This window comes from Pan troglodytes, chromosome 18 (assembly GCF_028858775.2).
Source record: "Pan troglodytes isolate AG18354 chromosome 18, NHGRI_mPanTro3-v2.0_pri, whole genome shotgun sequence".
Taxonomy (NCBI): domain Eukaryota; kingdom Metazoa; phylum Chordata; class Mammalia; order Primates; family Hominidae; genus Pan; species Pan troglodytes.
In genome coordinates, this window is record NC_072416.2 from 14,232,859 (window position 1) to 14,259,200 (window position 26,342).

The 26,342-nt window shown below is 50.1% G+C and overlaps 1 protein-coding gene across 5 annotated transcripts in view; it reads right to left on the bottom strand.

The window, feature by feature from the left end:
* Positions 1 to 2,774, bottom strand: part of LITAF (lipopolysaccharide induced TNF factor) — a 39,186-nt gene extending 36,412 nt beyond the window's left edge. Inside the window, exon 1 of one of the 5 annotated variants that reach the window (XM_001142807.6) lies at positions 2,619 to 2,774. The gene's annotated coding sequence lies outside the window, so the exon portion shown is untranslated. Of the gene's footprint in view, positions 1 to 1,516; positions 1,712 to 2,165; positions 2,279 to 2,430; positions 2,535 to 2,618 lie in introns of those variants that run through there. The other 4 variants (XM_001142883.8, XM_001142957.7, XM_054668210.2 and 1 more) reach the window with 4 other exon arrangements.
* Positions 2,775 to 26,342: the final 23,568 nt, after the last annotated feature.

Sequence of the window (26,342 nt, forward strand, 5' to 3'; positions counted from 1 at the left end):
CTTTTTCGCCGGTGTGTATTTCTACTTTCTACCCATTGCGTAAACCCCTCAGGACCAGGAGCCATTCTTCTGCATCCTTTACACGGCAAGGGTAGCGCTTTATTTCTCAACAGCCCGCCCATAAAAGGAACGGAAGTAACAAAGGGAAATGTATTCCCCAAAGACAGTGAATTACACTTCAATCTACTATTTTAGAGACTTAAGAAATGGGCCGGGTGAGGTAGTTCACACCTGTAATCCCAGCATTTTGGGAGGCCAAGGCAGGTGGATCACTAGAGGTCAGAAGTTCGAAAACAGCCTGGCCAACATGGCAAAACCCTGTCTCTACTAAAAATGCAAAAATTACCTAAGCATGGTGGCACCCAACTGTAATCCCAGCTACTTGGGAGGTTGAGACACTAGAATTGCTTGAACTCAGGCAGGAGGTTGAGGTGGGGTGGGGAGGGTTAGAGGTTGCAGTGAGCCGAGATCGCACCACTGCACTCCAGCCTAGGCGACAGTGAGACTCTGTCTCAAAAAAAAAAAAAAGAAAGAAATTGATCCTACGTCTTAGATCAATCACCCAGTCACTTAATCTGTGAAAACATTACAAGATACTTTCTCAAATGTGAATAAATGCATCAATTATTCATGCCTTAAAGTAACAGGAAAGAGGGAGATGGGCCTCCCTCATGGTAGATTACAATTAAATGTTTCTTAGAGAGTTTGGTGCACATTTAGTTCCCAGAGCAAGGGCTGGTGGAGAAGAAAGCCAAGTGCAATATGGGTGTTACTCTATGCCAGGTAAAGCAAGTCACACGCCATCTAGATCCTGCTCCAACTGATAAAACCAAAACACTGGTGGAATTCCAGATACCAGCCTGCACTTCTCTCTGTAGGCATCTGGGTTAGTCCTAAATAGGAAGTCCTAAAAAGAGTCACTCTGAGAAGGCAGGGGGTGAGAGGGCAGATGAGGCAGCCAAGCACACATTAAGGCAAATCATGGCTTTCCTAAAGAGGACCCCAAGCTGGGCTTCAGACAGTCTTTGAACCAGCACCAGTGCACCAGGCCAAGGAGAGGGAGGCATCCTCTTTGGGAAGATTGGTAGGAGCTTGGAAGACCCCGTGGCTTCCACAAACTGTAGATTTCCCAGTGACCACTGCTCAGTCCAACAGCCAGTGACATCAGCTCCACTGTCGGGAAGTAGAAAACCAGTGAAGGTCCAACTAGCCTGGTCCCTGAAGCATGACTGGCCCTTCCAGAACACACACCTTTCCCCTATCACCTCCTCTCCCTGACCCCGAAGAGCTTCGGGCACACCACCAACTGACCACCTATCCACAGTGACCTGCAAACCAGAGCGGGGAGGGTATTTGCCTAGCTTGGCAGGGAGGGGCGAGATCCACTTCTGCCACCAGTCGCCAGCTGGTCCCACCAGCACCTATCCAGCACCGGCGGTGGACGGTGAGCGGCGTCTGGGCCCAGAGCTGGGTGCCATCAGCAGTAAGAGGACCCCTGCGCTCGCGGGGTGCCCACCTTACCCCGCGGGGAGGGGTCAGGCCTAGGGGCCACGGCCCGCTTCGCTCTCTGATTTTCACCTTCCCAGGGTCTCCCAGGGGCCTCGGGTGTCCTTCCCGGATCTTGCGCGAAGTCGCGGGGGCAGGGAGAGAAACGCGGGTACCCGCGCCCCTAGAAGTCAAATGTTTGGCAAATAGCATTTGGGAATTCGTTGGGGTTTTTTTGTTTGTTTTGGTTTTGTTTCTGAACCCCCGGGGGATATTTCTGGAAATCTCAACCTGAGTCACTAGAGAGAATCGCGCCTTTTTCTAAAAAGCCCAGGGGCCGTCCTCTCCGGGGAGGGGGACGCGGCGGGCCGCGAAGGGCGCTCGTTCGGGTGGGGGCCGGACGACCCCGCCACGCGCGATCGGGCCACTCTGGGACGCAGGAGCTGAACCCAACCGGAGACGCGGCCGGGACCAGCGCTAGGAGGCCGGACCCCGCCCCGGCCGGGCCCCCACGCCCTCCGCCGCGCCTCGATGCCCGCGACCCGACCCGCGCCCCCTGGCATCCCAGGAGGCCCCAGCCAAGGGCTCAGTGCCCGGGGCCCCCAGCAGGTGCTGGCGCCACCGGCCCCCCGCTGTCTCCCGCTGGTCCCCGCGCCCCGGCGTCCCCGCGCCGCACTCACCGCCGCCCGCACCGCCTGTCGAGCCGGGAGGTCTGAGCTGGCCTCTCGGGCGCCCCGAGAAAAGGGCCGGGCGGCGGGGACGGGGGCGGGGGCTGGACCCGCCGGGGCGGAGCGCGGCCGGCTTGGGCTTCCGGCTTCTCCCGCCCCCGCGGCCCGCACCTGGGCCCCAGGCGAGACCACCGCCGGTTCCCCGCCTCACTCTGATCGCCCCCAGGCTCCATCCCACACCCCGCTCGCTCGCCACCCCAGAGCTCCCCAGGCTTACCCCCGAGACGCCTGGCGCGGACCTGGTGTCTCCCCCACTCTCCTATCCTGCCCCTGCCTCTCGGTGCCAGCCCCCCCCCGTCCGCCCCCGACAGCCTGACCCTCCCTCCTGATTTGCCGCTCGCGGCTCTCCCCACTTTCCCCCCTCCCCCCGCCGCTCCACCACTTCCAGGCGGCGGGACCACCAACCTCGACCCCGGACCCGCGCTGGGGCGCTCCCGGCCCTCTGGAGGGCGGCCCTTCTCTTCCTGTAACTCTACAGACGCGTCCGGACAGACCAAGACACTCTCTGTGCCTTCGGGCAAGTTACCCATCCTCTCTGAGCTCGGCTTCCTGTCTGCAAAATGGGCACAATAGCGGTCCTGTCTCCTAAGACCGACTGGGAGTGAACTGGGAAGATGGTAAAGTTTTTAGCACAGGATAGGTATTAGGTAAGGCTTATCAGCTGCCTCTCCGCTTTGTGCCCCCAGGGTGGTCCGTGCCCCCAGGTAGGCCTTTCTCAGCCATCACTGAAAGCAAGCTCTGGAAATCAGTAGCTCCTATTTCCACATCCGCCCCTAAATGGGTACCATCTGCCCGTCTGCTTGGAGCCCCATCGGCCGGCTGCAGTGATAACAGCAGCAGCCTGGATCCAGCAGGCTCTCTGGGAAATCATCAGAGGGAATTAAGAAGCATGCCTGGCTTTCAGAGTACACAGAGTCAGGAGATGGGCAGAACCATGATGTGGCCATCCACAAACAAACGCCATTTGGACAGGGAGCTTCCGAGCCCCATGCTGGCAAAGACCTGGATCTTAGAACCCTCCGGTGCGCAAATCCCATGCCTTTACCCGAGGTCCTAAAGATAGTGAGGCCCAGATAGGGAGTGTGGCTTGTCCCGGGTCCCTCAGCAAAGTGTCCCCAGCCCCAAGTTCTTGCCACCTTGCGCCATGTCCACTGACGGGCCACCCTCAGCCGTGGACGAGTTACCAAGTTGGAAGGGATTTCAAAGTTCTCCCAAGCATAGGAGGTTCCCATGTAGATGTTATTAGTGTGGGCAACATTGTACTGCTTTTAAAATATGAAGGGGGCGGGTGCAGTGGCTCTTGCCTATAGTCTCAGGAGGCCATGGCCAGAGGATCTCTTGAGCCCAGCAGTTCAAGGCCAGGCTGGACAACATAGTGAGACTCCATCTCTATAAAAATTTTTTTAATTAAAAGAACAATAATAAAGTGGTGGAGTGGTGGCATGTGCCAGCTACTCCAGAGGCTGAGGTGGGAGGATTCCTTGACCTCCGGAGGTTGAGGCTGTAGTGAGCTATAATCGAGCCACTGCACTGTAGCAAGCAAGCAACAAAGAAAGAAAGAGGGAAAAGAGAAAGAAGAAAAAAAGAAAGAAAAAGAAGAAAGAAAGAAAGGGAAAAGAAAGAGAGAGAAGGAAAGAAGGAAGGGAGGGAGGGAGGGAGAAGAGAAGAACAGGAAATTGGATTACACCCAACCTCTGCCATTCCTCCATTCTCAGGATGCAACCAAGGCTTGCAAAAGTACCAATTATTATACTGACATTAAGACAGAATATCACAGACCATTGCTAGGGAGACATAACACCTAGGGAAAATCTCTCAGAGATAACGTTCAAGAAACATCCCTGTATGAATGCTTTTCTTCCTTCCTTCCTTTCTGTCTCTCCCTCCCTCCCAACCTTTTCTCCTTCCTTCCTTCCTTCCTTCCTCCCTTCCTCCCTTCCTCGCTTCCTCCCTTCCTTCCTGTAAAAAGCAGTAGTAAGCCTGAATTTTCTTCTGTCCTCTACTGAATACTACCACATCTTCATTTGTTTTTGTTTCCCCAACTGCTGAGCAGCAACAGGAGCCAGCTTTGTGTTTTTATCCATCCTAAACACTTACCACGGCTGCGAGCTTGCAATTATTTATGGGGAGAGCTATAAGACTGTAACTCTTTTCTTTGATCCCCAAAAAACCACAGAGATTGAATTTCCAACCCAAGGCTTCCAACCAGGGGGTAAAAGTAAACTGGGCCACGTGATCATCTCAATAGACAGAAAAAGCATTTGAAGAAATCCAATAATGCTTTCATGATTAAAAAAATAATAATAAACTAGAAATAGAAGGGAACTTCCTCAACCTTAGGGCTTCTATGAAAATCCCAGAGCTAATGACACACTTAATGGTAAAAGACTGGAAGTTTTACCCCTAAGAACAGGAACAAGCCAAAGTGCCCACTCTGGCCACCTCTGTCCAACATTGTCCTGGAGGTTCTGGCCATTGCCATTAGGCAAGAAAAATAAAAGCATCCAGATTGAAAAGGATAAAGTGAAGCTATCTCTATTCACAGGTGATATGATCCTATATGTAAGAACCCTAAAGAATGTACTAAATACCTATTAGAGCTAATAAACCAGTTCAGCAAAGTTGTGGGATTTAAGATTAACATACAAAAATCAGTTGCTTTTTTTTTTTTTTTTTTTTTTCCGAGACAGGGTCTCTGTCACCCAGGCTGGAGTACAGTGGCTCGATCACAGCTCACTGCAGCCTTGACCTCCTGAGCTCAGGCGATCCTCCCACCTCAGCCTCCTCAGTAGCTGGCACTACAGGCATATACCACTGTGCCCAGCTAGTTTTTTTTTTGTAATTTTTTGTAGAGATAGGGCTTTGCTATGTTGCCCAGACTGGTCTCAAACTCCTGGGCTCAAGCCATCCACCTGCCTGGGCCTCCCAAAGTGCTGGGATTACAGGTGTGAGGCACCACACCCAGCCAGTTGCATTTCTATATACTAGCAATGAGCAATCCAAAAATGAAATTAAGAAAATGGCTCCATTTACAATAGCCTCAAAAGGATAGAAGCTGGGTATGGTGGCACACACCTGTAGTCCCAGCTACTCGAGGCTGAGGCAGAAGGATCCCCTTGAGCATGAGAGTTTGAATCTAGCCTGGGCAACATAGCGAGACCCCATCTCTAAAAAAAAAAAAAAAGAGAGAGAGAGAATGTAATACTTAGGAAAACGCTTAACTAAGGAAGTTCAAGACCTATACACTGAAAACTACAAAACATTGCTGAAAGAAATTAAAGAAAACTAAATAAATGGAAAGACATTCATGGACCAGAAGATTTAATATAGTTAAAGTGGTATATCAGTCAGAAATCTTTCAAAGAAAGAGAGAGGAGATATATACATATATAGACGGTACCAGACTTAATGATGGTTCAATTATGATTTTTTGACTTTATGATGGTGATACACATTCAAAAGAAACCGTACTTCAAGTACCCTTACAACCATTCTGTTTTTAACTTTTAGTATAGTATTCAGTAAATTACATGAGATATTCAATACTTTGTGATAAAGTATTGAATTAAGTAAAGGAGACCATCTCCTTTACCTGAAGTCAACTAAAATAAACCACATCTGCAAAATACTTTTACAGCAACATCTAGATTGGTGTTTAATTGAATAACTGGGTACTATAGGCTAGCCACGTTGATGTGTAAAAGTAATGATCACAAATGGCAATACTTCCCAAACTGATGTACGGGTCCAATGTAATCTCTGTTTTTGTTGTTGTTGTTTTGTGTTTTTGAGATGGAGTCTCGTTCTGTCGCCCAGGCTGGAGTGCAGTGGTACGATCTCGGCTCACCGCAACCTCTGCCTCCTGGTTTCAAGCGATTCTCCTGCCTCAGCCTCTCGAGTAGCTGGGACTACAGGTGTGCACCACCAAGCCTGGCTAATTTTTGTATTTTTAGTAGAGACAGAGTTTCATCATGTTGGCCAGGCTGGTCTCGAACTCCTGGACTCAAGTGATCCACCTGCCTCGGCCTCCCAAATTGCTGGGCTTTCAAGTGTGAGCCACCGTGCCCGGCCCAGGTCCAATGTAATCTCTATCAAAATTCCAGCTGCCTTTTTTGGGAAAAATAGACAAGCTGATCCTAAAATTAATATGGAATTACAAGGGATTTCAAATAGCCAAAACAATCTTGAAAAATAACAAAGTTGGAGGATCCACTGTTTCTGTTTTTTACACTTTGTTTTTGAGACAGAGTCTTATTCTGTTGCCCATTCTGGGGTGTAGTAGTGCCATCATAGCTCACTGCAGCCTCAAACTCCTGGGCTCAAGCGATCCCTCCCACCTCAGCCTCCAGAGTGGCTGGGACTACAGGTGCGCACCACCATGCCTAGCTAATTTTTAAATTTTTTGTATAGATGTGGTCTCACTATGTTGCCCAGGCTGGTATTGAACTCCTGGGCTCAAGTAGTCCTCCCACCTCCACCTCCCAAAGTGCTGGGATTACAGGTATGAGCCACTGCACCTGGCCCACACGTTCTGATTTTAAAACTTACTACAGAGATACAGTAATCAAAGTATGTGGTTCTGGCATAAGAATAGACATATAAATCAATGAAATAAAATTGGGAGTCTACATATAAACCATATATCTATGATCAATGAATGCCAAGACCATTCAATGGAGAAAGAGTCTCTTTTTTTTGAGACAGAGTCTCACTCCGTCACCCAGGTTGGAGCGCAGTGGCGTGATCTTGGCTCACTGCAACATTCACTTCCCAAGTTCAAGCAATTCTCTTGCCTTAGCCTCCCAGGTAGCTGGAATTACAGGCATGCACCACCACAGGCTGGTCTCAAACTCCTGACCTCAAGCGATCCGCCCACCTTGGCCTCCCAAAGTGCTGAGATTACAGGCATGAGCCACTATGCCCAGCTGAGAGTCTTTCTGACAAGTGGTGCTGGGACAACTGGATATCCACATGTAGAAGAATGAAGTTGGATCTCTACCTCACATCATATACAAAGGTTGACTCATACAACTCTTAGAAGGAAACAACAGCATAAATCTTCATGACCTTAGATCTGACAATTGTTTTATAAATATGAAAACAAATGCACAAGCAATAAAATAAGAAATAAATAAATTGGACTTCATCAGAATGGAAAACTTTTGTGCGCCCAAGGACACTATCAGGAGACTAAAAAGACAACCCACAGAAGAGGAGAAAATGTTTGCAAATTATATATCTGATAAGGGTCTAGTATCCAGATTATATAAAGAACTTTTACAACTCAGCAATAAAAAAACAACAAACAACCTAGTGTAAAAATGGGCACTGGGGCTGGGTGCGGTGGCTCACGCCTATACTCCCAGTACTTTGGGAGGCTGAGGCGGGCGGCTCACCAGAGGTCAGGAGTTTGAGACCAGCCTAACCAACATGGTGAAACCCCATCTCTACTAAAAATACAAAAATTAGCCAGGCATGGTGGCAGGCACCTGTGGTCCCAGCTACTTGGGAGGTGAGGTGGGAGGATCACCTGAGCCTGGGAGGTCAACACTGCAGTGAGCAGAGATCATGTCACTGCACTCCAGTCTGGATGACAGAGCGAGACCCTGTCTCAAAAGAAAAAAAAAAAAAGGGCAAAGGACTTGAGTAGACCTTACCCCCAAGAAAATACACAAATGGCCAAGAAGCACATGAAAAGATGTTCATCATCACTAGTCAGCAAGGAAATACAAATCAAAACCACAACGAGATACCTCTTTATACTCACTATGATAGCTACAAAAAAAAATTTGGGGTCGGGCACGGTGGCTCATGCCTGTAATCCTAACACTTTGGGAGGCCGAGGTTGGCAGATCACTTGAGGTCAGGAGTTTGAGACCATCCTGGCCTATGTGGCGAAACCCCATCTCTACTAAAAATACAAAAATTGGCCGGGTGTGGTGGCTCACGCCTGTAATCCCAGCACTTTGGGAGGCCGAGGTGGGTTGATCACAAGGTCAGGAGATCGAGACCATCCTGGCTAACAAGGTGAAACCCCGTCTGTACTAAAAATACAAAAAAATTAGCCGGGCGTGATGGCAGGCACCTGTAGCCCCAGCTACTCAGGAGGCTGAGGTAGGAGAATGGCATGAACCCCGGAGGAGGAGCTTGCAGTGAGCGGAGATTGCGCCACTGCACTCCAGCCTGGGCAGCAGAGTGAAACTCTGTCTCAAAATAAATAAATAAATAAAAATAAAAATACAAAAATTAGCCAGGCATGGTGGCAGATGCCTGTAAACCCAACTACTCGGGAGGCTGAGGCAAGAGAATCGCTTGAACCCAGGAGGCGGATGTTGCAGTGAGCCAAGATTGCGCCAGTGCTCTCCAGCATGGGAGACAAGCGAAACTCTGTCTCAAAAAAAAAGTTAATGGAAAATAAATATTGGGAAGGATGTGAAGAAACTGAAACCCTCAAACATTGCTGGTAAGAACATAAAATGCTATAGCTACTGTTCCACTCCAAGGTATATACACAAAAAAACTGAAAACAAGTACTCAAATGAAAACTTGTACGAGAATGTTCATAGCAGCACTATTCCCAATAGTTAAAAGGTAGGGATAACTCAAATGTCCATCAGTGAATGAATGGACAGACAAAAATGTACTGTATCTCTACCAGGAGTATTGACCATAAAAGAATTGAATGATTTGGCCATAAAAAGGAGCAATGCATTGATGCTTTCCACAATACACAGGGACCTCAAACACATTTTGTAAAATGAAACCAGACACCAAAAACCACATATCTATGATTCCATTTACATGAAATGTCCAGAATAGGCAAATCCATAGACAGAGAAAGTGGATCCGTGCTGAAAGGATTGGGGGGTGACTGCCCAAGAGTATGAGGTTTCTTTTTAGGGTGATAACAATGTTCTGGGCTGGGTGCAGTGGCTCATGCCTGTAATTCCAGTACTTTGGGAGGCCAAGGCAGGCGAGCTGCTTGAGGTCGGGAGTTTGAGACCAGCCTGGGTACCATGGTGAAACTCTGTCTCTACATTAAAAAATATATATACAAAAATTATCCAGGCATGGTGGCGCACAGCTATAGTCCCAGCTACTTGGGAGGCTGAGGTGGAAGGATCACTTGAACCTGGGAGGCAGAGGTTGCAGTGAGCCGAGATGGTGCCACTGCACTTCAGCCTGGGTGACAGAGTGAGTCCCTGTCTCGAAAAAAAAAAAAATTCTAGAACTAGATACTGGTGGTGACTGCAAAACACTACATGCCAATGAATTGTACAGTTTAAACTAGTTAAAATGTTAAACTTCATTACAACAACTGTATCTCAATTTTTTTTTTAACATAAACCAGGCATCTATGTGGGCATAGCAAGAGGAGGCCAGGCAGGCTATGGTTTTATAGGACATCTGCCAATACCCCAGGAATCACACGGACCAGAAAGGAAGATGCTTTTCCTCTGGGTGTACTCTGAAACTTCAGACATGAAGTGGCCACAGGAGGAAAAACTGGTTCCCTAAAAGAATGCAGACTATGATCCCACTTATTTTGTTAAAAAGAAAAAGAAATACACACACATCTGGAGGAAAAGTTTTCCAAGGAAAAAGAATGCTATAGAGGCTGGGCGTGGTGGCTCACACCTGCAACCCCAGCACTTTAGGAGGCTGAGGCAGGTGGATCGCTTGAGGCTAAGAGTTTGAGACCAGCGTGGTCAGCATAGCGAAACCCTGTCTCTACTAAAAATACAAAAATTAGCCGGGCATGGTGGCTCGTGCCTGTAATCCCAGCTTCTTGGGAGGCTGATGCAAGAGAATCATTTGAACCCAGGAGGTGGAGGCTGAAGTGAGCCAAGATCATGCCACTGCCCTCCAGCCTGGTCAACAGAGCAAGACTCCATCTCAAAAAAATAAAAAATAATAAAATAAAGTAAAATAAAAATAAAAATAAAATAAAGGCTATAAATAGTTGTCTCTGAGTGATGTAATTAGGGAATTTTTCGTCCTTTTGCTACTGTCCATTTTCTAATGTTTCAAGAATAAATGCAAGTTGCTTATTGAAAAAAACTAATCTCCAAAACAGGAACCCAGTTGCCAGTAAACAGCCCCCACTGACTGGTCTGCGTTACCCATTAACGACCAATTCCGGTCACTCATGTTTCCATAACACCTTTCCATCTCCAAAACATGTTTCCCACATACATCACACGCTTTATCCTCAAAAAAGGTCCATGCAGCTGGGATTCTTCCAGCTGAGTTATGCAGATGGGGAGCCTGAGGCCAGGAGGACAGGAGGCTTGCCTGAGGTTACACCCCCAACCCCAACCCTGGCTCAGTGGCCTGGCCCTGACCCTGGCCAAACCCTTTGTTTCTGCTGCTGCCAAGATGGAGCTGAAACGGGGTGAGCTCATGGGCAGAGGGAGGCTTTAGGGAGTGTTACTGGATCTAGCACATAACTATGAAGGATGCCGGCTGGGCACGGTGGCTCAAGCCTGTAATCCCAGCACTTTGGGAGGCCGAGGCGGGTGGATCATGAGATCAGGAGATCGAGACCATCCTGGCTAACACAGTGAAACCCTGTCTTTACTAAAAATACAAAAAATTAGCCGGGCATGGTGGGGGACTCCTGTAGTCCCAGCTACTTGGGAGGCTGAGGAAGGAGAATGGCATGAACCTGGGAGGCGGAGCTTGCAGTGAGCTGAGATCGTGCCACTGCACTCCAGCCTGGGCGACAGAGTGAGACTCCGTCTCAAAAAACAAAACAAAACAAAACAAAAAAACAGGTAAAACTATGCAGAATGCCCAGTTAATCTGAATTGCAGAGAAGTAGCAAATGCCTGTTGGTCATTTGTATAAGTATGTCCCAAATGCTGCGGATTTGTAATATGTCCCTATACTGTGTAAGACATACTTATACTAAACAATCATTTGCTATTTCTTTGGAATTCAAATGTAACTAGGCATCCTGGGTTCCATCTAGTAGTGCTCCCCGTGAGATCTGCCTCTGGCCAGGACAGGATATCCGAGTGAGCAGGCGGCCTGGCTCCAAGTCCATGGACAGTCCCTGGTCACCGTCTGGGGGTGATGGCACCTGCAGCCAGTGGCACAGGTAGAGGCCCAGCTGAGCTTCCCAAGCACTGTAATTAATGGGTCAACCCTTCCCCTCGGGGCGTGGGACCATCCCAGAACTGGCTAGGCCTCAGTCTTCACCACGGCCAGGAGAAGCAGCCCAGCCGGATAGCAGGTGGGGCCTTTCCCGCCTGCCCAGAGTGAGGCCCGGGTTACCTGCTTCAGGGCAGGGGCCCTGTAAACCGCAGGAAGAGCGTGTTCTCAGGATGGGAGGCCTGATCCACTTAATAATGACACACAGGTGTCCTCTTGGCCACAGGGATTGTGCTGCATGACTGTGTTTCTATTTAACAAAACATACCCAGGTCACAGCAACTGGCATCTGATGCAGAATGAAATCCCAATAGAGGAGGAGAAGGAGGAAGAGAGAAGTAAGGGGAGGAGGGGGAGGGGGGAAGGGGAGGAGGAAAGGAGAAGAAGGGGGAGGAATGGGAGGACAGAGAGGGGAGGAGGCAGAGGGGAGGAGGAGGGGGAGAGGAGGGAGGAAAGGAGGAAGGGGAGAGGAGGAGAGAGAGGAGGGGAAAAGGAGGAGGGGGAGAGGGAGGATGTGGAGGGAAAAAGGAGGGGAGGGGGAAGGAGCAGGGGGAGAGGGAGGAGGGGGGAGCGTGAGAGTGAAGGAGAAGGGGAGGAGGAGGAAGAGAAGAAGGGGGAGGAGGAGGGGGAGGGGGACAGGGGAGAGGGGGAAGGGACAGGAGGAAAGAAGAGGGGGAGGAGGAGGAGGTGGTGGGGAGGAGGAAGACAGTGATGGGCACACAAGCTGAGTACCCACTGGGTGCCGGGCCCTGGAATGTAAAAGCACTTTTACATCCACCATCTCATTTTCTCCTTACAACAATCCAGCTGTTTTACAGATTAGGCAACTGAAGCCCAGACGGGTAAAGTAACATGCCTCGAATCACAGAGCAAGAAGGTGACTACAGGTAAAATTTGTACCAGGTCTGGCTGATTCGTAAAGTTGTCAGGCAGCTTTCTCACCCTCTCAGGTGATGCGTCCTAGGAACCAGGCACCATTTCAGGAGCTAGAACTGGGGTAACAAGATAGCGGTCCCAACTCCCCTGGAGTTTATATTCTGGTTAGGAGCAGGGGAGGAAAAATCCACAATAAACAAGTACCCTGTGACTTTGGGGTCATCTACTGGCACTTTCTCTTCCTTGTAGCCTCCAGGAAACACACGTCTTCATAACACAGAAGAATTTCATTCTGTGAGCTCCATTCCACAACCCACTGGGGGTGTGGGGAGAGGCTGGGCAGTGGAGTGCGGGTAGAGCATGAGTCATAGAATTATAGTCGCCTAACAAACAGTCACAGTCACATGGGCCACCAGACTCCTCTCTCCCAGCAACCCTATAAGGGAAATATTATCATCTCCGCTTTACAGACTTAGCAATACAGGCCCAGAGAGGTCAGGCAGGTTGTCAAAGGTCACACAGCCAGCACATGGCAGCAGTAGGATTTGAACCCAAGCTGTCTGGCTCTAGGTCCATGCTCAGCCCCCATGCTGTGGAGAGCTTCTTAGAGCTTAGAGCTTTCTAGATGGCCCAGATCTGTGACTTTCTGGCCACAGAACCTAAGAACCTTCCCTTCCAAAACAGTGTCCTACAGAGCCCAACTCACAGAACAGAAACAAGCAGTTCTGTGTGAGGTGAGGCAAGTCCCTGCCCTCCGCAGTCTGAAGGAGAGCCCTCTGCCCGTTTTCCCCGCTCCAGCCCCGTCATTTTATAGCTGAGGCCCAGAAAGGGGTTGAGGAGCTAAAGGCCCCACAGCCAGGCTGGAAATGGGACAAAACCCAGCATGCTTTTTTGCTTTCTTTTTTCTTTGTAGAGACAGGGTCTTGCGTAGTCACCCAGGCTGGAGTGCAGTGGCGCTATCATAGCTCACTGCAGCCTCTACCTCCTGAGCACAGCAATTCTCCCGCCTCAGCCACCCGAGTAGCTGGGACTACAGGCATGCGCCACCACGCCCGGGTAATTTTTTACTTTTTGTAGAGATGGGTTTCCCAGGCTAATCTTAAACTTAATCCTAGGCTCAAGTGATCCTCCTGCCGCAGCCTCCCAAGGTGCTGGAATGACAGGCATGAGCCTCTGTGCCCAGCCAAAAGCTCAGCACTCTTGGGTCTCCATGCAAGTTTCTCTCCTCTCTTGGGGCACCCACTGAGGCCCCACTGTCTCTCCAGGGCCTGACCCTTTTTTTTTTTTTTTTTGCCCCAGACAACAACAAGCCAAGATGCCACTGTCCTACTCGGCTTGCAAAAGAACCTCCTTGTCTAGGGTTTTCTCCCAGACGCACCATGGCTGGGCTGTTGCTGTGTTTCCCGAAATTTGAACCTCCATATCAGTGTCTGTCCATCATCTGAGAACCCTGGCACGAGCTGCGGTGGCTCAAGGCGGGTTTCTTTTCCTGAGGCCAGAAGGGGAAGCGCAGGTAGGGAGTCGTGCCTGTGGGTACCGGGAAGCCACAGGTTGCTCAACCTCCCGAGGGGGTAACCGGGGCTTACGGTGCAGCCAGGCCCCCTTTGGTTTTTAGGAAATGGTGAAAGCGGTGACGATGATGACATGGCTTTGAAAGTTCCCTCTGGTCTCTTTCGCAGCGGCCACAGGACCTGAGCCAGCGCCTCCCTTCCAGAACCTATGTTTTTGTTCTCTCAGCTGCCCTGCCTCCTCCCCGTGGTCATGACAATGAGATAAAGCAGCAGGCACCGTGCCTCATTCAGCTATTTATGTATTTATTTATTTTTTTAAGACAGAGTCTCCCTCTGTCACCCAGGCTGGAGTGCAGTGGCACGATCTCGGCTCACTGCAACCTCCACCTCCCGGGTTCAAGCGATTCTCCTGCCTCAGCCTCTCAAGTAGCTGGGATTACAGGCACCCGCCACCACTTCTGGCTGATTTTTGTATTTTTAGTAGACATGGGTTTTCACCATGTTGGCCAGGCTGGTTTCAAACTCCTGACCTCAGGTGATCTGCCCACCTCGGCCTCCCAAAGTGTTAGGATTACAGGTGTGAGCCACCACACCAAGCCTTTTTTGGGGGGGTGGGGGGACAGAGTCTCACTCTGTCACCCAGGCTAAAGTGCAGTGGTGCGATCTCGGCTCACTGCAGCCTCCGCCTCCTGGGTTCCAGCGATTCTCCTGCCTCAGCCTCTGGGTAGCTGGGATTACAGGCATGCATCACCATGCCCGGCTAACTTTTGTATTTTTAGTAGAGATGGGGTTTCACCATGTTAGCCAAGCTGGTCTCGAACTCCTGACCTCAGATGATCCACCCACCTCGGACTGCCAAAGTGCTAGGATTATAGGTATGAGTCATTCAGCTATTATGATGATGGTGTTGCTATTGACTTTAAGCTCCCCTTCCACCCAAAACAAAACCCTGCAAGGCCCATGAGTGAGCCCTGGGCTGGAACTCATGTGTTTCCAGAATCACAGTTTTGATCTGTTTGCTGTAGCCACAGCTTCGTGATAAGAAAATGGTCCCAGCCAAGCAAATGGACTCATGACACAAACCACCCCCTACCTGAGCTCTGGACTCAGTCTCCCCAAAGCCCAGAGAGGCGGCAGAGCCCTTCCTGAGAACTCTAGAGCCCTGTGTTACCCTAAGCCTCGTCTCTTCTCTGCCCCTCACCTCCAAAACATCTTCCACTCTGCTCACTCCACTCCAGCCACACGGGCCTCCTCCCAGCTGTTTCAGAACTGTCCCGCCTCAGGACCTTTGCACGGCTGCTCCTCCTCCCTGGACTGCAGGCATCCCAGGTATCTATGTGGCCTACTCCTTCCTTCAAACCTGTGCTCAAACACCATTGACCACTCTATCTGAGGTTATCCTCCCCTTCCCGACCCTCATGAAACACCCCCACCCTGTCACCTTTTTCTGTTGCACTACCATCTCCTTTTTTTTAATTTTTTATATTTAGAGACAGGTCTCACTCTGTCTCCCAGGCTGGAGTGCAGTGGCGTGATCATATAGTTCACGGCAGCCTCAAACTCCTAGGCTCAAGCAATCCTACCACCTCAGCCTCCCGAGTAGCTGGGACTACAGACACCAGCCACCATGCCCAGCTTGTTTTTGTATTTTTTATTTTTGTAGAGATGGGATCTCTCTGTGTTGCCCAGGCTGGTCTGGAGCTCCTGGCCTCAAGCACTGGGATTACATGTGCCAGCCACTGCATTCGGCCACATTTACCACCTCCTAAATAACTACATCATGGTTGTTATTCCACATCTGTCTTCCCAGCTAGAGGGTCCCTGCTGGCAGGCTAAAGCTTGTGTGTTAGTCACTGCTGTGTCCCAGATGCCTGGCATAGGCCTGTGAGAGTGGCAGGAGGCAGCCAAATGCCTAGGCAGATGGGGTGGGTCCCCAGTGCAACCCCACCTCCAAGTGGGAGACAGTTTAAAACCCAAAAGCCAAGCTAGAAGTTAAATTCTCGGACTGGATTGGGAGCTTGTCTTCCCGTTTGGCATGCTTTCCTCTAGTTGGCCCCCACCCTTCACCTATTTGACATATACCTACCTTTTCCGAATTGGTTTTCTACACCGTCATGCCCACCTTTGAGTGGTGTCTTCATTTTAACCTTTTTGCAATACTCACAAACCAGTCAGCCCACACTCCCCATTCTGAGTCCATAAAAGTCCCCAGACCCAACCACAGGGGGAGAACTTTCCTGCCTTCAGGTGGGGGGACCAACCCTGTGTCCCCTCTCCGCTGAAAGCCGTTTTCATTACTCAATAAAATTCTTCCCCACCCTCCTCCTCCAATGTCCCGCATATCCTTATTCTTCTTGGGCATGGTACAAGAGCTCGGGAACTGCCAAACATGGATACAAGCTATAATACAGGCAAACCGGGGCATGCCAGTGTGGCTGAGTGAGGCCTGGGCAGGGTGTCACCTACTGGGGGTCCCTGGTTTGGAAAGTGACCGAGAAGAAAAATCCCGCATCACCGGCACATGACAAAGTGAATAAAGAGAGGGTACTATGGACAGGAATGGAATGGGGAGAATCCTGATTCTCCATCCTCCCACCCTCACTCCCGCTTTTGCACCTGCCTCCACACACAGGCGGCCCTCCAGACCCCATCCTGGGAATGTCACTCAGAGGCCTCAATGTCTGGAGGGTTTCCACAAATCAGACAAATAAAACCGCCTCCCCTTCCCACCTCCCCACCCTTCTGTGACAGAGGTCATTCCCCCACCCAACCCCATTCCACTGGCCTCCCTCCTCCACCCTGAACACCTTCATGGGGCCACCACAATTAGACCCTGAAATGTAGAGGAAACATTTGGGAAATCCCTGAGGGAAGGGGGCTCTCCAATTTTCTTCTCTCTCTTGGCCACACAGAGCCAGAGTAAGGTTAGCTACTTGACCCAAACTCTTTCTGAACCAAGAATATCCTCTTTCTAAAACCATAGTATTTTCTTAAAAATCGTGACTGGTTCCTACATGGAAACACAGTAGGAGCCGCTTTTGTTTATTTATTAACTTTTTTGAGACAGGGTCTCGCTCTGTCGCTCAGGCTGGAGTGCAGTGGTGTGATCACAGCTCACTGCAGCCTCCACTTCCTGGGCTCAATCAATCCTCCCCTGCCTCAGCCTCCCCAGCAGCTGAGACTACAGGCACCCGGCTAATTTTTGCATTTTTTGTAGAGACGGGGTTTTACCGTGTTGCCCAGACTGGTCTCAAATTCCTGGGCTCAAGTAATCCGCCTGCCTAGGCCTCCCATGTTGTTGGGATTACAGATGTGAGCCACCCTGCCTGGCCGGTGGCTTTGTAGTCCAGAATTCCACCCTGGGAATCTACCACATGGATGTGCTTGTTCCTGTGCCTAGATGGGATGTTCTTGCCCCTGTGCCTGGATGGGATGTCCCACATGACCTCAATAGTGATAGCCCCAGCGTGGAAACAATGCAAATGACTCCAGAAGGAGTTGAACAAATACCTCCAGAAAAACCACTCAATAAGATAACTCTGCCCAGTGGGGCCAGGTGCAGTGGCTCATGCCTGTCATCTCAGAACTTTTGGGGAGGCCGAGGCGGACGGATTGCCTGAGCTCAGGAGTTCGAGACCAGCCAACATAGTGAAACCCTGTCTCTACTAAAAATACAAAAAATTAGCTGGGTGTGGTGACACATGCCTGTAGTCCCAGCTACTTGGGAGGCTGGGTCAAGAATTCCTTGAGCCCGGGAGGCGGAGGTTACAGTGAGCTGAGATCGCACCCCTGCACTCCAGCCTGGGTGATAGAATGAGACCCCGTCTCAAAAATAAATAAACAATAAGATATTCTGCCACTGTTAAGGAGGAAGGAAGAGCCCTACGCAGGCTGTTATGGAAATGTTACGGAAAGCAGGCTGCTAAATTCTTCAATGTGAGACCCAAGCTGTAGGACAGGGAGTCGTGAACAGCTGGCCTCGTGTGTCACTGTCTACAGCAGGTGTCTGTCTGCAGGTCACACCTGCAGTGGGGCATGAAATCATTTGATTGGGTTATGACGAGCCACCTTTCTTTGTAAACAAAATGTAATTGAATGGAACGGAATAGACTACACAACTCCAGATGGGCACTCCATGCCACAAGTATGGTTGAGTTACACTTGTGTTTTATTTCTATACGAGTGCCCGTGTGTACCAGGTGGTAAGATCTATTGTTCACTGTGGCTTGTTGCAAAAAAAAAAAAATTGGAAAGCCTTGAAGTGGAAACTATCTAAAAGAAAGGACACAGGTGGGATTCAGTGACTGACTCACGCCTATAGTCTCAGAGCTTTGAGAGGCCGAGGTGGGAGGATTGCTCGAGGCCAGGAGTCCCAGACCAGCCTGGGCAACCCAGCGAGACCCCATCTCTAAAAAAAAAAAAAAAAAATTAGCAGATTATGGTTGCCCATGCCTGTAGTCCCAGCTACTCGGGAGGCTGAGGTGAGAGGGTCCCTTGAACCCAGAAGTCCGAGGCTGCAGCGAGCTGTGATCACACCACTGCATTCCAGCCTGGGCAATCTAGAAAATAAAATAGAACACATTTAAAAATAAAAGGAAGAACACAAACAGTAAAGGGTGCCTCCCTCTGAAGAGGAGGAGGGGGTTGCAGGCAGGAGCTTTATATTATACAATTCTGTACTATTTGTGTGTTTCTTTTTAAACAATCAGCGCGTATTGCTTTTGCAATAAAATAAAGACCTTTAACAATCTTTTAGAAAAAATAAACTTCCCTGCCTCCAGCCCCAGGATGGGGGCGGTGCTGTTTGAGCTGTCAGCAGGCTTTTGAGGTGAAAAAGACCAAATCCCTGCCCCAGGGGCTCTGCCTCCCGAGGGGTTTCAAGGGCCTCCCTGGCTGTTTTCCACTCGCCCTTCTCTTCCCCTCCAGAAATCCAGGGGAACATCCAAAAAGGAAACCCGCCTTGAGATGTCAGTCTTCATTTTCCAAAATGGAACAGGCGCTCCAGTTTTAGCCTGGGAATGGCTGGAAACGCCCTGGGGGACACAGCTGCCTGGCAAGGTTTCCTAGCAGACAGAGCAATGCGGCAGTATCAGAAATGGTTCGGAAAATCCGCAGCCCCCATCCCAACCCGGCCATCTCAGCAGGCATGCAATTGTGTTTCCAGCTTAGCTGACAAAGAGCTCTCAGAACTCCTTCTTATAAATGCACATTTAAGAATCCACTAGAGGCCGGGCGCAGGGGCTCACGCCTGTAATGCCAGCACTTTAGGAGGCTGAGGCGGGCGGATCACAAGGTCGGGAGATCGACACCATCCTGGCTAACACAGTGAAACCCCATCTCTACTAAAAATACAAAAAAAAATTACCCAGGCGTGGTGGCAGGCACCTGTAGTCCCAGCTACTCGGGAGGCTGAGGCAGGAGAATGGCATGAACCTGGGAGGCGGAGCTTTCAGTGAGCCAAGATCGCGCGACTGCACTCGCACTCCAGCCTGGGCAACAGAGCGAGACTCCACTAGAGGCTGGGCGTGGTGACTCATGCCTGTAACTCCAGCACTTTGGGAGGCTGAGGCAGGAGGATTGCTTGAGCCCAGGAGTTTGAGACCAGCTTAGGCAACATAGTGAGACACTGGAGGGGTAGGTGGTGATGTGAAATTTCAGTTCTGTGTGCTTATTGTTCTAAATCAACCAAACCCATTCATGCCTGCTCTAAAATGTGGAATATGCTTGGTGGATTTTAACTTGGAACTACATTCACTGAAGGGAAAGAAATTCCTGAGAGCTGACCTCTCATGAGCCCCTGTGAAGCAAATATTTCATATATCATTAGTTCATTTAATCCTCATTACGACCCAACTAATTGCATAGTTTTGTATCATAAATATATTGTTTAGATAGCAAAGGGAATTTATTTGCTCATATAGTTGGAAAGTCCATGGTGAGGACTTCAGGCATGGCTGGATCCAGGAGCACAAATGCCATCATCAATAATCTCTCGGCCAGGTGTGATGGCTCACGCTTGTAATCCCAGCACTTTGGGAGGCCAAGGCAGGAGGATTGCTTGAGCCCAGGAGTTTGAGACCAGCCTGGGCAACACAGCAAGACTCTGTCTCTCTTAAAAAAAAAAAAAAAAAAAGAATCTACTAGGTGGTGGCCACAGTTGTGTCACCTGGATGGTTCCCTATTATAAAATGTCACTGCAATAGATATTGCTGGGCACATGGCTTTTCTTTTCTTTTTTTTTTTTTTAGGGTTATTTCCTTTGGGCAAATTCCCAGAAGTGTGATTACTGACGAGAAAAGTATAGACATTTCCAGGCCCCTGAAACGCTGCGTCAAACTGCTTCCTGAAGAGGCTGGGACCCACCCACGCCTGTTCAAGGAACTGCCTGCTCAGTGTAATGAAGCCACTGCCATCTCGGTCATCTTTGGATGTGAAACATCTGTTCTCCTGTGTCGGGAAGTTGGAGCAATGCAGGAAAGAACGGAACTTCCTTGCCTACTCCAGGAATCGGCCAGGACCACTGCTGGACGTGGGGCACTTGAATGGGTCCCTCACCCGTGTGCAGGCCCTCAGGGCTCCCAGGAACAGGAATGTGTCCTTTCCTCTCTCTCTCTCTCTCTCCACTGTGCAAACAGGGAGCCCAAGCTCTCAGCATCCCCCCAGCCAGCTCTCAGCATCCCCCCAGCCAGCTCTCAGCATCCCCCCAGCCAGCTCTCAGCATCCCCCCAGCCAGCTCTCAGCATCCCCCCAGCCAGCTCTCAGCATCCCCCCAGCCAGCTCTCAGCATCCCTCCAGCCAGCTCTGGATGGAGGATGAGCTGAATTACGCACTGTGGACTTCACCAGTAGGGCTGTGACAAGTGGCTGTGTCCCCGTGGGGAATGTGGCCCCTAGTATTCAATGGGGGGATGCCACGCAGGTCTGGCTATGTCTTCAGAAACCCCCACGAGGCCCAGGATTCCTCCCAGGCGGGATCCTGTGCACCTCCTGGAGGACTGGGAAGAGGGAAAGGAGCACAGCTAGCACTGCCCTGGGCTCCCTTCACAGTGTGGGGGACCCCTTCCCAGCCCCGTGTCTCTCTTTACAGCCCAGAGCCGCACAGGAGGGAGACTCCTAGGCAGGGGCCGCAAGGAAGGAAGGGAAGAAAAGGAGAAAGAAGGGAGGGAAAAAGAGAAATGAAAAGAAAAAGAATTGAGATGGGACAAGGAGTGAGAAGAGGGGAGGAAGTGAGAAAAAGAAAGCAGCAGCCAGCCAGGCACGGAGGCCAAGGCAGGAGGATCACTGGAGGCCAGGAGTTCGAAGCTGCAGTGAGCTATGATTGCACCACTGCACTCTAGCCCGGGCAACAGAGTGAGACCCTGTCTCTAAGAGAAAGAGAAGCAAGAGAGTTACCGTGAGAGCCCCGAGAGCTTCCCACACTACACATGTCACTCTCACAACCGCACCAGGAGGTAGGTTCCACTGTTCCCACGGAAACTTATCAATAGCTGCCTCTTTAGGATCAAGACCAACCTCTCCCACAGCCTGCGCACAGCCTGATCTTCTGGGAGCCCAGGCTCCCCCGTCCCCATTCTTCCTTCAAAGTGTTGCACACACAGGATATGTGATCATTGATTTAGTTGAGGGATCCTTTTTCGTTAAACTTATTGTGGGCTATTGCTATCAGACACAGAACAGGCATGATAGGCTGATGGCACTGACCTCTACACCCTACTCACCATCTGGTCTACCTGATGCTATCCGTCCCACATGGTTCCCTCTGCCCCTGGATTTTTTTTAATTTTTATTTTTTAATTTTTTGAGATAAGGTCTGGCTGTATCACCCAGGCTGGAGTGCAGTGGCATGATCTCGGCTCACTTCAACCTCCACCTCCCAGATTCAAGCCATCTGCCCACCTCAGCCTCCCGAGTAGCTGGGACTACAGGCACGCACCACCATGCCCAGTTAATTTTTGTATTTTTTGTAGAGACGAGGTTTTGCCATGTTGCCCAGGCTGGTCTCGAACTCCTGATCGCAACTGATCCACCTGCCTCGGCCTCCCAAAGTGCTGGGATTATAGGTGTGAGCCACCTCGCCTGGCCAGAAAAGTTCCTGAAGGAAATTATAAGTACACACATGAATGATAAGAAAGTGAAACAGGCTTACTGCTGATATTAATTTTATATGCACTGGAAAACCAAAAAATTTCTGTGACTTGCTTTCTTGCAATTTTTGCTTTATTGTGGTGGTCTGGAACCAAAACCATAGTATCTCTGAGGTATGCCTGCAGCCACAAAACTACAACATGCCCAGGCTGGAGTGCAGTGGCACGATCTCGGCTCACTGCAACCTCTGCCTCCCGGGTTCAATCGAATTTCCTGCCTCAGCCTCCCAAGTAGCTGGGACTACAGGCCCCCACCACCATGCCCAGCTAATTTTTTTGTGTATTTTTAGTAGAGATGGGGTTTTGCCATGTTGACCAGAGTGGTTTCGAACTCCTGACCTCAGGTGATCCACCTGCCTCAGCTGGTCAGAGTGCTGGGATTACAAGCGTGAGCCACTGCACCCGGCCTACTTCACTGTATTCTTCCAACAACCTTACGAGCGAAGTGCTATTCCTGTCCTATATTATGGATGAGGAAACTGAGTTCAGAGAGCTTTCAGGAATGGCCCAAGGTCACACCACCATTTGGGAGTAAATCCACATCCTCACCCCAGGCAGTTTGGCTCCAGAGCCCCAGCTTCCACTGCTATTCTGAACTGCCTGCAGTGTGGACCACGTTTTCTGTTCCGAAGTTGGGAAAGTAAAACCCCCACTCTCAGGGCAGGTGCCCCATGTATAGCTGCCTTGCCAAGCTGGCCTCAGCCTTGCATCACAGGCCTGCATCAGAGGATGCAATGTGATACTCACTATCATGTTCCCTGCAGAGCTGTGTCGAGAACAGTGCTGTCTCCTCCAGCACATTGCCTTGGCCCCTGTATAAGGGCCTGTAGGAGAAAAGCCCTTCACACCCAAGAAGGCTGGACTTCCCTTAAGCTCTTAATTTATTTTCAACTTTGGGTCAGTGAGAATCTTGAAATTAATTGGTTCTCTTTTTGCTCTGGCCACTAGGAAGCTCAGAGCCAAATGTATGTCCCACTTCTGAAAGTAGTGTGCTTTAATATGGGTATCATTCGGGAAAAAAAAAAAAGTTCCTTCCTTCTTATTGTTTTCTACCTCAACGTCCTCATTTAAAAAATCCTGTTGTTTTGTTGGTATCTCTGTAAGTTACCTCGAATCCATCTTGGAAAAAGGCAAGGGTTGTGAATGCAAAAAAAAAATTTAATAAATACAGGCACACATGAAAAACGAATGAATAACCATAACATCACCAGACCAGGGTTCATCAACCTTGGCACTATTAGTATTTGGGGCCAGGTCATTCATTGTTATGGGCGCTTGCCTGTGCATCATGGAAGGTTTGGCAACATCCCTGACCTCTTTCTAGAAACCAGTAGCACTCCTCCCCACATCATGGCATCCAAAGATGTCTCCAGATGACATCTCCAGATTTGTCCCCTAGGACCAAATTCCCTCCCAGTTAAGAACCCCTGTCCCAGCTCCCTGAAGGCAGGATCATTATGGTTTTACAACAGTAAACCCCCTCAGGCATGAAGCTGGCACTTAGCAGAAACAGCTGGCTGAAGAAATAAACTAATGCCTGCCCCAGTACATCATCCCTTTCCAGGCTCCCAGGATACAGAGCTCTTGCCACCTCGATCCTCCTAGCACCCCCATGGATCAGAATTAGATCCTTGCATCACAGATAAACCCCACTGGGGTTCAGAGAAGCTGAGCGGGTGGCCCAAGATCACACAGCAAGCACAGCCCAGGATAAAGGATCGAGTGCAGAAAGACTGCCTGTCCCTCGTTATGGTGAGAAGAACGGGGAGCAGTGAGGAAAGGGACGTAGCTGGATCATGGGGAACAAGTTGGATTCTACCGGGTGTGGGGAAAGGGGAGGGGAGTTCCCAGGTAGGGAAATCCCAGCATGAGCAAAAGCCCGTAGGCAGGAATTTGAGCAGCTTGCTTAAGAGTTGGGAACTCCCACAAGAATTGAAAACCTAAAAATCCATAGGAAACTGTACACAAATGGTGGAAACACCCCAAATGTCCGTCGACAGACAAGTGGATGAACAAAATCCGGTCTATCCATACAACGGAGCATTATTCAGCCATAGAAAAAAATAAAGCACTGATACGTGCTGCATCGTGGATGAACCTTGGAAACAGTACACTGAGTGAGAGAAGTCAGGTGTGAAATGCCACAGGGGGCCAGGCGCAGTGGCTCATGCCTATAATCCCGGCACTTTGGGAGGCCGAGGCAGGTGGATCATCTGAGATCAGGAGTTCGAGACCAGCCTGACCAACATGGTGAAACCCTGTCTCTACTAAAAATACAAAAATTAGCTGGGCATGGTGCCGCATGTCTCTAGTCTCAGCTACTTGGGAGGCCGAGGCATGAGAATCTCTTGAATTCAGGAGGCAGAGGTTGTAGTGAGCTGCACTCCAGCCTGGGTGACAGAGTGAGACTCTGTCTCACACACACACACACAAAAAACAAAACAAACAAACAAACAAAAAAAAACCGCACATAGTATACAGTTCCATTGATGTGAAATGTCCAGAACAGGCAAATTCACAGAGACAGAAAGCGGATTCATGGTTTTAGGGCTGGGGGAACAAGGAAATTAGACAGCGATGGCTAAAGGGGATGAGGTTTCTTTTGAAGCTGTAGAAAAATGTTCTGAAACTGACAGTGGTGACAGTTGCACAATTCTATAAACTAAAAGCCTTTGAATAGTAGACTTTTTTTTTTTTTTTTTTTTAAGACAGAGTCTCACTCACTCTGTCGCCCAGGCTGGAGTGCAGTGGCGAGATCTCAGCTCACTGCAACCTCCACCTCCTGAGTTCAAGCGATTCTCCCGCCTCAGCCTCCTGAGTAGCTGGGGTTACAGGCGCCTGCCACCACACTCAGCTAATTTTTTTGTATTTTTAGTAGAGATGAGGTTTCACCATGTTGGCCAGGCTGGTCTTGAACTCCTGACCTCAAGTGATCCACCCGTCTCGGCCTCCCAAAGCGCTGGAATTACAGGCGTGAGCCACCGTGCCCGGCCTGAATGGTATGCTTTAAATGGGTGAATTGTCCGATATGTAAATTACGTATCCAAAACACTCTTGGAAAAAAGAAAAAGGGATAAACGGAGCAAAGGATTCAGGCTGCAGGACTGGCTGTGCCACTTCCCGGCTGCGTGACCGTGAGCAAGTTACTTCACCTCCCAGAGCCTCAGAGGCCCCCATCTGCTACGGTTGAGAGATGCCTGCCGTTCAAGGGACCGTAAACATTCGTCCCTGGCATGCCTCCTTCCTGCCCACTTCTCCCTCACACTCCAGAAGCCTCCAGAATGTCTGCTGCAGGAATGGGGCAATTCCTTGAAATCCAAACCAAAAAGACCAGGCTTTCCTGGCCAGTGATGGAAACAAATTTTCACTGTCGTCCAAGCCCTGGATGCTGAAATCACACCCCACCTTCTCTCTCCAGGCCCAGAAGTCCCCGCCTGTCATTTACAGTTTCAAGGCACCAAATGACCCCAGTGATTTGCAAAGGATTCCCTATGGCCACCAATCTCTGCAGCCTTCAATCCTCCCCACCCTAGTCCCCACTGCTCCTGATGGCTTTGGGGGGCCTCAGGGAAGCACAGAGAAGCTGGGACTCACCCTGCAAAATAATCCAGCCCAGGAGGACTGGGTGGTGGGGGGACCCCATAAAGAAGCGAGTGTGTGAGCAGCTCCTCCGCACACAATGGCCCCTCAGAAACCTGTCCTAGGGGAAAACAGAGGATCTCTATCGGCAAGCCCTAAGAAAGAAATGTCTGTCTTCTTTCAGGACCTGCCCCCGCAGGCTCCAGGCCAAGAATGTCCGGCAAGGGGTCTATTAAGTTTCTAAAATTATGCCTAGGTTGGAGGGTTGGTGGGGGTGAGGATTGGGAAAGGACGTGGCGGTCGGGCAGGCAGGAAATCTTTATTCTGGTCCTTCAAGCCCCGGCCTGCACGCTGGGCAGTGGGAAGGGAGTGGAGAGTCCCTCCAGCAGATATCAGGATGGCTTGAGAATCAAAAGCTCTGTGCACATGGCTTGGCAGCTCAGTTGTCTTCAGACATTGCCACAGTGCCTTCCCAGAGTGCTCAGGTTTTCCCCCGAGCAAGGGAACAATGGGATGGAGCCCAACTTGAGCAGTAAATAAGAGGAAAAAAACCATCGCCCAGTGGTCATAATCTAGAAGTGGAAACAGGGTTGCTGTGTTGGGTTGTGCAGGTTGCGCACTGCATAAATGCAGGGGGCACTCTTCTCAAGTATGGAGTCATGCTTTGTACAACTCAGACAACCATTCAAGGCAACCTGTAATGTACCAGAAGGGGGACCAGCTGGCTCATGGGAGCAAGCCTTCACTCTTGGGTGGGGCTGGGGAAATGTGAATCAGTGGCCAATTTGTACATGGAAGACGGAACAAGACCTCACGACAGTGTCAGTCCTAATTGAAACACTTAGGACCCCTCTCCCCCAGCTA